General features: G+C 45.1%; 1 long non-coding RNA gene across 1 annotated transcript in view; it reads left to right on the top strand.

Moving 5' to 3' along the window:
• LOC106821176 overlaps positions 1 to 5,711 on the top strand; it is a 17,804-nt gene extending 12,093 nt beyond the window's left edge. The window contains exons 2-3 of the long non-coding RNA XR_001395702.1: positions 4,382 to 4,507; positions 5,616 to 5,711. This is a non-coding gene — a long non-coding RNA (uncharacterized LOC106821176). The remainder of the gene's footprint in view (positions 1 to 4,381; positions 4,508 to 5,615) is intronic.
• The last annotated feature ends 3,208 nt before the right edge of the window (positions 5,712 to 8,919 follow it).

Here is an 8,919-nt window from a genome sequence, read left to right as displayed (position 1 = left end):
GGAGTACATTGTATCAGCTACGCGATTGGTGAGCGCGGAGTAGAGACTAGCGTACTCGGAGTACAGCTATCAGTTACAGCGATTGTGAGGCGAGTTAGAGACTACGTCTCAGAGTACATGTATCAGTACAGCAATTGTGGGCGAGTGAGGACTAGCGTCTCGGAGTACATGTATCATACAGCGATTGTGAGGCGAGTAAGAGACTAGCGTCTCGGAGTACATGTATCAGTACAGCGCATTGTGAGGCGAGTAGAGAACTAGCGTCTCGGAGACGTATTGAGTACAGCGATTGTGAGGCGAGTAGAGACTAGCGTCTGGAGTACATGTATCAGTATAGCGATGTTGAGGCGAGTAGAGACTAGCGTCTCGGAGTACATGTATCAGATACAAGCGATTGTGAGGCGGTAGAGATAGCGTCTCGGATACATGTATGATACAGCGATGTTTGAGGCGAGTAGAGACTAGCGTCCCGGAGTACATGTATCAGTAACAGCGATTGTGGGCGAGTAGAGACTAGCGTTCGGAAGTACATGTATCTGTACAGCAATTGTGAGGCGAGTAGAGACTAGCGTCTCGCGAGTACATGTATCCAGTACACGCGATTGTGAGGCGAGTAGAGACTAGCGTCCGGAGTACATGTATCAGTACAGCGCATTGTGAGGCGAAGTAGAGACTAGCGTCTCGGAGTACATGTATCATCAGCGATTGTGAGGCCGAGTAGAGACTACGTGTCTCGAGTACAGGTATCAGTACGCACGATTATGTGAGAGGCGAGTAGAGACTAGCGTCTCAGGCTGTGTTTGTGCAACGACACGAACACTTTGAATACATCAAAGGTATCATATGAGATGCCTTCCCTAGAGATTTATTTCTCCGAAGTACTTTGTTTACAAACACTCGCATTAGGAATGATACATAAAAAGGCAAACACCTAGCTATGCCACATGTAGGGTGATGCCTTCCCTGGAGATTTGTTTTGGCTAATAACAGTGATCTGACTACCACAGTCGACCGGATGCTGCGAGGGCAACCTCCTAGATACGTCAGCTAACGCCTTCCCTGGAGATTCATATCTCGGAAGAGAATTTGCATGAACTGCAATTCACTCATCGTCTCATGTTGCGAAGCTGAATCGCTGTCGTCATGGCGACAATTACGGATGCAGTTATCCACGCAACCGTGGCGCCGGCGGCGGCGGCGGCAACAGCAGCATCAGCGGAAGCCGTTGTGCACTTGTGTCTGCAGCGGCAGCGGCGTTATGAACTGTTTACCTGCGGCTGCAGTGGCGTTAGTGATTCAATCACCCGCTCAGTGAACTCGCGCCGTGGCAGTTGGTCCGTGTCATTGTAAAAATGAGGAAGACCGGACGCTATTACCTTTACCTATTGGCCTGCCCGCGCATGCAACCATGCCCCACCGTTATCGCCGCCACCACCATCGCTGTTGATGACTGTCGTGTTGCCAGAAATACACTAACATTAAACAAGGAAGTACATTAACACTAAAGAAGGGAGTACATTAACATTAAACAAGGAAGTACATTAACACTAAAAAAGGGAGTACATCAACACTAAACAAGGAAGTACATTAAAACTAAAGAAGGGCGTACATTAACATTAAACAAGGAAGTACATTAAAACTAAAGAAGGGAGTACATTAACATTAAACAAGGAAGTACATTAACACTAAAAAAGGGAGTACATCAACACTAAACAAGAGAAGTACATTAAAACTAAAGAAGGGAAGTAAATAACACTTATCAAGGAAGTACATTAACACTAAACAAGGAAGTACATTAATACTAAAGAAGGGAGTACATTAACACTAAACAAGGAAGTACATTAACACTAAACAAGGAAGTACATTAACACTAAAGAAGGGAGTTCGCTAACACTAACTACTTAAGGGAGTACGCTAACACTAACTAAGGGAGTACATTAACACTAAACAAGGGAGTACACTAACACTAACTAAGGGAGTACGCTAACACTAACTAAGGCAGCATAATGTAACACTAAACAGGGAGTACACTAACCACCTAACTAGGAGTACACTAACACTAACTAAGCGGAGTAACACCTAACACACTAATGGAGTACACTAAGTCACTAACACTAAACTAGGGAGTACACTAACACTAACTAAGGCAGTACATTAACACTAAACAAGGGACTTACACTAACACTAACTAAGAGAGTACGCTACCACCAACTAGGGAGTACACTAAACACTAACTTAAGGAGTACGCTAACACATAAACTAAGGGATACATAACACTAACTAAGCGAGTACATAACAACTAAGGGAGTACGCTAACCACTAAATAAGGGAAGTACACTAACACAAACTAAGGGAGTACACTAACACTAAACTCTAAGGGAAGTACATTAACACTAAACAAGGAGTACACTAACAACTAACTAAGGAGTACACTTAACACTAACTAAGGGAGTACACTAACACTAACTAAGGAGTACACTAACATAACTAAGGGAGGTACATTAACACTAAACAAGGGAGTACCTAACACTAACTAAGGGAGTACAACTAACACTAACTAAGGAGTACCTTAACACTAACTAAGGAAGTATACGTTTATATTAAAAGATTCGGTAAGTTAACAAGAACCATTGGCAGCTTGATGACTGTCGTGTTGCCAGTAAGTGCATAACACTAAACATTAGAAGGCACACAACATAGCAGTGCACAACACTAAACATTAAAAAGTTGCACTAACACTAAACATAAAAGAATGTGCACTAAACGTAAACATTAAAAAGTCCACTAACGCTAAACATTAAAGAGCTGCACTATCTTGCTACGCACGCACGCACGCACGCACGTCTACGTGCACATGCATGCACGACTAGGCGATTTCACCGGCAATTTAGTCGCCCGATTTAATTGCCTAGTGTGTACACTCGACTCGCGCCATAGAATCGGGCGATTTAGTCGGCCGATTTAGTCGGCCGATTTAGTCGCCCGATTTAATCGCCTAGTGTGTCCGGCCCTTTACGGAAGATAAACGAACGGTTTTTGGGTTAACCCGGGTTAATTATCATCATGGATGCCAGTAACAAGAAAAAAAGAATAGCAATTGCAATCTTATTATTAAAATGAAATCTAAGAATGAGCAAACACACGCAGTCATCGACAGTCATGCTTCATTACTGCTTGAAGATTTTTGATTTTTGAAGATTTCGTTGCAATGAATTGTGGGATACTTCCCCAAGTGAGCGGCTCGGCTAACGGATTACTTCGGCCTCACCCGGGTAACGCAAAAATACCACGTGACTGCCAAATCGAACGTATTTGAGGCTGGCCCGAGTAGACCCAGGTTAACTTGGGGAAGCAAATCGAACACACTAAATGTCATAGGGTCTAGCGTGCTTAGAGCGTGCAGAGCGTCTACTTTTACTAGCACGTCTATTAAACAGGGAAAACTTGTTGATGGCAATGAGTTATATATATATATATAGCTCTTTGGATCTTGGTTGAGAGAAGCTGCCGCCGGGGACTATAGTAAAATCGATGGAAGGATGGGAAATTGGGACTGTGGGGGACGGGGAAAATAACTAGTCTGCAGGACTAACGGTTATGGGTCATTCACTAATCCTTCTTATTTTTTACTAGTCTCGGACTAACGGACTAGCGTTAGTGTCGAACCCTGATAACAGACTTTACGCGGTATTAGTACTACACTGCTGTTACGCTAGTATGAACCTCTGTGTTTACACTCTGACCTGATTTCTACGATTAAGGTTAGGGTAAGGTTAAGGTTAGATGGGTTGAGTTTAGGCCTGGCCTATTATAATACCCATATCTGTCCAATGTAAGTCTAGTTTGTTTTTAAAGCAGTTGACCGTCTTGGCCTCGACAACAAATGTTGGCAGTGCGTTCCATGCATTCACCACTCTTTGGCTGAAGAAGTGCTGTCGCAATTGCAGCCTGGATCTATTTTTGAATAGTTTCAGGGGATTACCCCTGGTGCGACGGTATGCATTACTGCACCGTGATAGATGTCTCGTGCTACCGCGAGAAAGTCTGAGAGATGGCAACGGTAAACAGAAACAGAACACAAAATTGTAATCGTGCATGATTTCATTGGATTTGGTGTTTACGAAGGTTCTAAGGCATTTTATCATTACTCTAGATAACTGCTGTTACTCAAGCAATAACGGTAGGTATCATGAAAGTGGGGAAAACACTGGAAAACTCTCGCAATAATTACTTTTATTTCTTATAACTGAAACAACAACAGCAACAGCAACAGCAACAACAGAAACAACAACAACAACAACAGCAACAGCAACAATAACAACAGGTGCCAATTACGCTGTACCACCGCCAACGAACTAACGTCTCATCTCTTCCTCCGCAGAGTGTGAAAACTTAGTCAGGCAGATGCTACTAGTCGATGCGGAGAAGCGAGCGACAGTGGAGCAGATTGCCAGCCACAGCTGGATGCGGGCCGACCACGAGGACCCGGACTATGAGAAGTTGCTAGGTAACGTAGCGCGCAGGCAGACGCCGCGACTACGAGAAGTTGCTAGGTAACGTAGCGCGCAGGCAGACGCCGCGACTACGAGAAGTTGCTAGGTAACGTAGCGCGCATCAGACGCCGTGACTACGAGAAGTTGCTAGGTAATGTAGCGCGCAGGCAGACGCCGGCAGATGCAGTGACGGTGATAGATAGGAGACAGACACGTTTGCACATTCTGTGGTTTCAGCAGTGCTTCTAGAACATTAGCTCTGTGTTTCGTGGTTCTGGTAGTGCTATTCAGGGAAAAAATTTAAATTTATTTTTTGGGGTCTACTTTTCAAGCTCGCGTGCATGAAAATAGATAGCACTCTAAAATTTGGTTTGCATTGAACTCTATGCAAATTTCCGGGGGCTCTTTTGGGCATTTCCGGGGCTCTTTTTGGCATTTCGGGGGCTAAATCGCACCGAGCCCCCATGTATTTTTTTCACTGGTGCTATTTGAACATTATTGCGTTCCATGGTTAGTGTTTCCACGTTGTGATGGCGATGCATCATCCAACTTCCAGAACCCACGATCTCACCAATGAGCTAATTTTGCATTACATTAATTTGACTTTAGTCTCAGCAATAAAACCATTCCTTGCAACAATATTGTTGCCAGTTCAGTCGAGCTGGACCAGTTTTTACGTGTTTGTCATGCATGCAAGCCACATTGTTGAATGCGTTGGCACTTTGCTGCTAAGCATTATCTTTTAAAATGACCGATCGCAACAGTGATTGGCTAGAGTTGGCTGTCAGCTATTCCTGGTAGACATCGTAATGATTACTACACTTAATCAGCCTGTTCTGTAGTCAAAATTTCCCACAATCCACTACACTTTTTAAAATGCAAACATGGCTTATTTTCCACTGTCTCTTTCTCTCTCTCTCTCTCTCTCTCTCTCTCTCTCTCTTTCTCTCTCTCTCTCCTGTCCTCTCTATCTCTCTTTTTCTCTCTCTCTCTCTCTCGTCCGCTCTCTCTCGGGCAGAAAAATTTTCTTCTCGCTTGCCTCTCGCTCCCTATAGTCAAATTCCCACCGCCTACAATACACTCATTCTCCATCGTCTCTTTCTTTCTCTGTGTCTCTTGCAGCCGACATCTCCAGTCTGAACGTGGACACGGTGACGCAGTGGAACGACGCTGTGCTGGCTCACATGCAGTCGCTGGGGTTCGCCCGGGAAGCCGTCATGGAGGTAAACACAAAACATCCAATAACAAACAAGAGCAATCGGAGATAGCAAACCTCCGCTACAGCGTAACCGTCCCCCCCCCCCATCTTGCTGGTACACCCAATATAGAGTTGGATGAAATTTTCAGAAATTGAGGGAAAAAAATATCCAGGATTTTTTTTTTAATGAATTTTGAATGCGTCCGAAGTCTGCCCAGACCACCAACCGTGCGCAGCTTTGCTGCCCTCCCTCCAGGCAGGATGGGTTAGCTTAGCTACGCCCCTACCATGTACCATGTACCAGTAGCTAGGAAGCCTGGAGGTGGGGGGGGGCACTGCTAGTTATGTAATCTGCACTGTCATGGTGGCGTGCTCGAGCCTTGCAACGCACAGTGGGATCCCGCGCCGCTCCACAGACTCTCTCATTTTAGTCGACGACGGCGTGAATATGGCGTCAATTAATGTTTAATTCTATAGCATGGAAAAGAGGGGAATAAAAACCAGTGTGCTCGTTTATTACGCCGATGCTTTCTCATCGCGTGCGGCGTGTGCATTATTTACTGCTGTAAACACGCGCATTACATCGGCACTACATTACCGTACATTACCTACATTACCACGACGTGTTAATGTACTCCTAATGGGCTGCCTAATATATATATATATCACTGTTTCTCCCCCTTGGGAAAGCGAGGTGTGCTGCTAATTTTTTGTGTGCGTGCCTGCGTGTATGCAAAAGTCGGTCCTTTTCACTTGATGCATATCAATAGTACGCAGAGAAACTTGGGTTAACTTATGTTAGGGCAGGAAAATATACGAGATGTTTCGAGAAGCAAATAGAGTGATGTAAGGTAGGAATGTCTTAATGTAAAGAAATTTCTATTACATGATGATCATACTTTTGATTTCGGTGACATTTTTCTAGAATTTTAAAACATTGTTTAACCTCGAATTAGTGTCAACAAGTAAATTTGTTTATATCTGGTTAGTCACATGTATGCTTACATATTGCAACGAACGTGTATGTACTCTATTAAGGGTATATGTTCATGATCTTGGTAATAATTAAAATGTCCTCAGCACTCATTAAATGTATCGAAATCTGACGCGCGTAAGGTATATCATTTCACGAGAGCGAATCTCCAGGATTATAATGGACGTTAACGGGAAACCTAACGTAGAAGATTTTCGGACTGGAACCCCTTCGTTAAACGTGGGATCGGTGTGGAAAACAAAAGGGAAAAAACCCACGTATGGTGTAGCGATTGCTCCGTAACGTTGAGTATAATAGATATGATGAAGACTCGTTTCGCAGAGGATAATGAAGAGTCTTCAGACGTCTGTCGTCCACACGCAAAACTTGACGGTAGTGCGAAAAACTCGGCAGTAATCGCAGTGCGGTCACTACGCTATTATTCACGTGTTTCATATCTGGCTTCGTTCATCTCGTGCGGATTCTCACCGGATGTCGGAGCAGTGCTCTATAATAGGTCTCTTCGAGGCGTTTGTATGGCGATTCGCTTTTCGTTTCGCTCGACTGTATGCATGTGTTATTCAGGGGAGGCACAATGTGAACATGACGTGGCGAGTGCTTGGCGCTCGATTTCAATTGAAATATAAAAAAAAAATTCCGCGTAGAAATGAATCAGTAAATTTTCCTGTGAACGAAGCCAACTGACGTAGGCCGGCACAAATTTTCACGAGGCGGCCCGCGATACCGGCGGCCGATCTTATCGACACGGGAAAAAAGGGTGTGTGTTACTGAGTACTCTGCTGAGTACAGTGGATCCCCCGAGATACGAATGTAATTCGTTCCACAGATTTGTTCGTATCTCGAAAAATTCGTATATCGCCCCCTTTATAGGACGTACAGCAATTTACGTACAGCAAGTGCAATCATGAGAGCACAACCACATTCAGTGAGTCACGTACTTTAACTTACTCACCGAAAGAGCGCGCGCTACGCCTATGCCCTGATTGGCTGATTCGTAAGACGTTCGTATGTTGAATTTTATTCGTTTTGTCGAATACATTACGTTAAACGGGAGGTCGTTCGTATCTCGAAAATTCGTATGTCGAGCCATTCGTATCTCGGAGGTTCACTGTACTAGGTCGTCAGTGGACTTGTGCTGCTGTGTGGGAAGTTGTCGTCGTGTTAGCGCTCATGGGCCGCGACGCGCGTCTCGCAAGAGCGCCCGAACTATGATTTACACCTAGAAGATAACTAAACGATAATTATTACTAGAAGAGAAGATCACACGTCGAATAAGAAATCGCTAATGCGCTCCCGCTCGGTAAACTCGCGCACGTCCAGCCGCGCGTGTTTACCATCCCGCCGTCACTCGCGCGATGATCCGATCCTGCGTCCAACACGCGCGCCAACCTTTCCCCGGTGCGGGTGAGAGAGCGTTGTCAGGGGCTAATCTAGCTGCTTAATATGTGCACCCATGGTGAGCGTAGCGAGCGTAAAAAAATTATATGTAATATACTTATCTATCACATTAAATTGGGCGTTTGGTCGACACATTTTATTCAGATAATAGATTATAGATCTTATATGAGCATTTTATTATAAAACAGTGCCTATATTATGATAGATACATGGAGATCTGCATCAGAGCTCTGCTAATTTGTGCGTTATATTAGTTTTGTAATTTTGGCGTTTTGCTAGGGGTCGTAATTTGGCCGCCGGTATTCGGTATGAAAAATGGCTTGGATTAGACCCTGGATGTTCGTGAAGGGGCGATCGCGGCGATGCTGCGCTTGAGTCTGCGATGGGGGACGCCGCGCCACGCCGCGCGCTGGCTCAGGTGATCGTCTGACGGGTAATGAGATCCCTCAGGCTTGTACGGGAGCAAGCGAACGCGTGGGTACAGCCGCGACGACGTGTACACTCGTAACGTAGAGCACTGACAGTACGAGCCAGGGAGTTTAGGCCTGGATGCACATGTGAGGCATGGATCGGCTTTGAGTTGGAGAGAGCTGATCTCTGCAGAAAGTCCTGATCTCCAGCTAAAACCCTGATCTCCAGCTTAAGCCCTGATCTCCAGCTAAAGGCCTGATCTCCAGCTAAAGCCCTGATCTCCAGCTAAAGCCTTGATCTCCAGCTAAAGCCCTGATCTCCAGCTAAAGCCCTGATCTCCAGCTAAAGCCTTGATCACCAGCTAAAGCCCTGATCTCCAGCTAAAGCCCTGATCTCCAGCTAAAGCCCTGATCTCCAGCTAAAGC

This window comes from Priapulus caudatus, unplaced genomic scaffold (assembly GCF_000485595.1).
Source record: "Priapulus caudatus unplaced genomic scaffold, Priapulus_caudatus-5.0.1 Scaffold62, whole genome shotgun sequence".
Lineage (NCBI taxonomy): Eukaryota > Metazoa > Priapulida > Priapulimorpha > Priapulimorphida > Priapulidae > Priapulus > Priapulus caudatus.
This window is presented reverse-complemented; position numbering and strand designations above follow the sequence as displayed.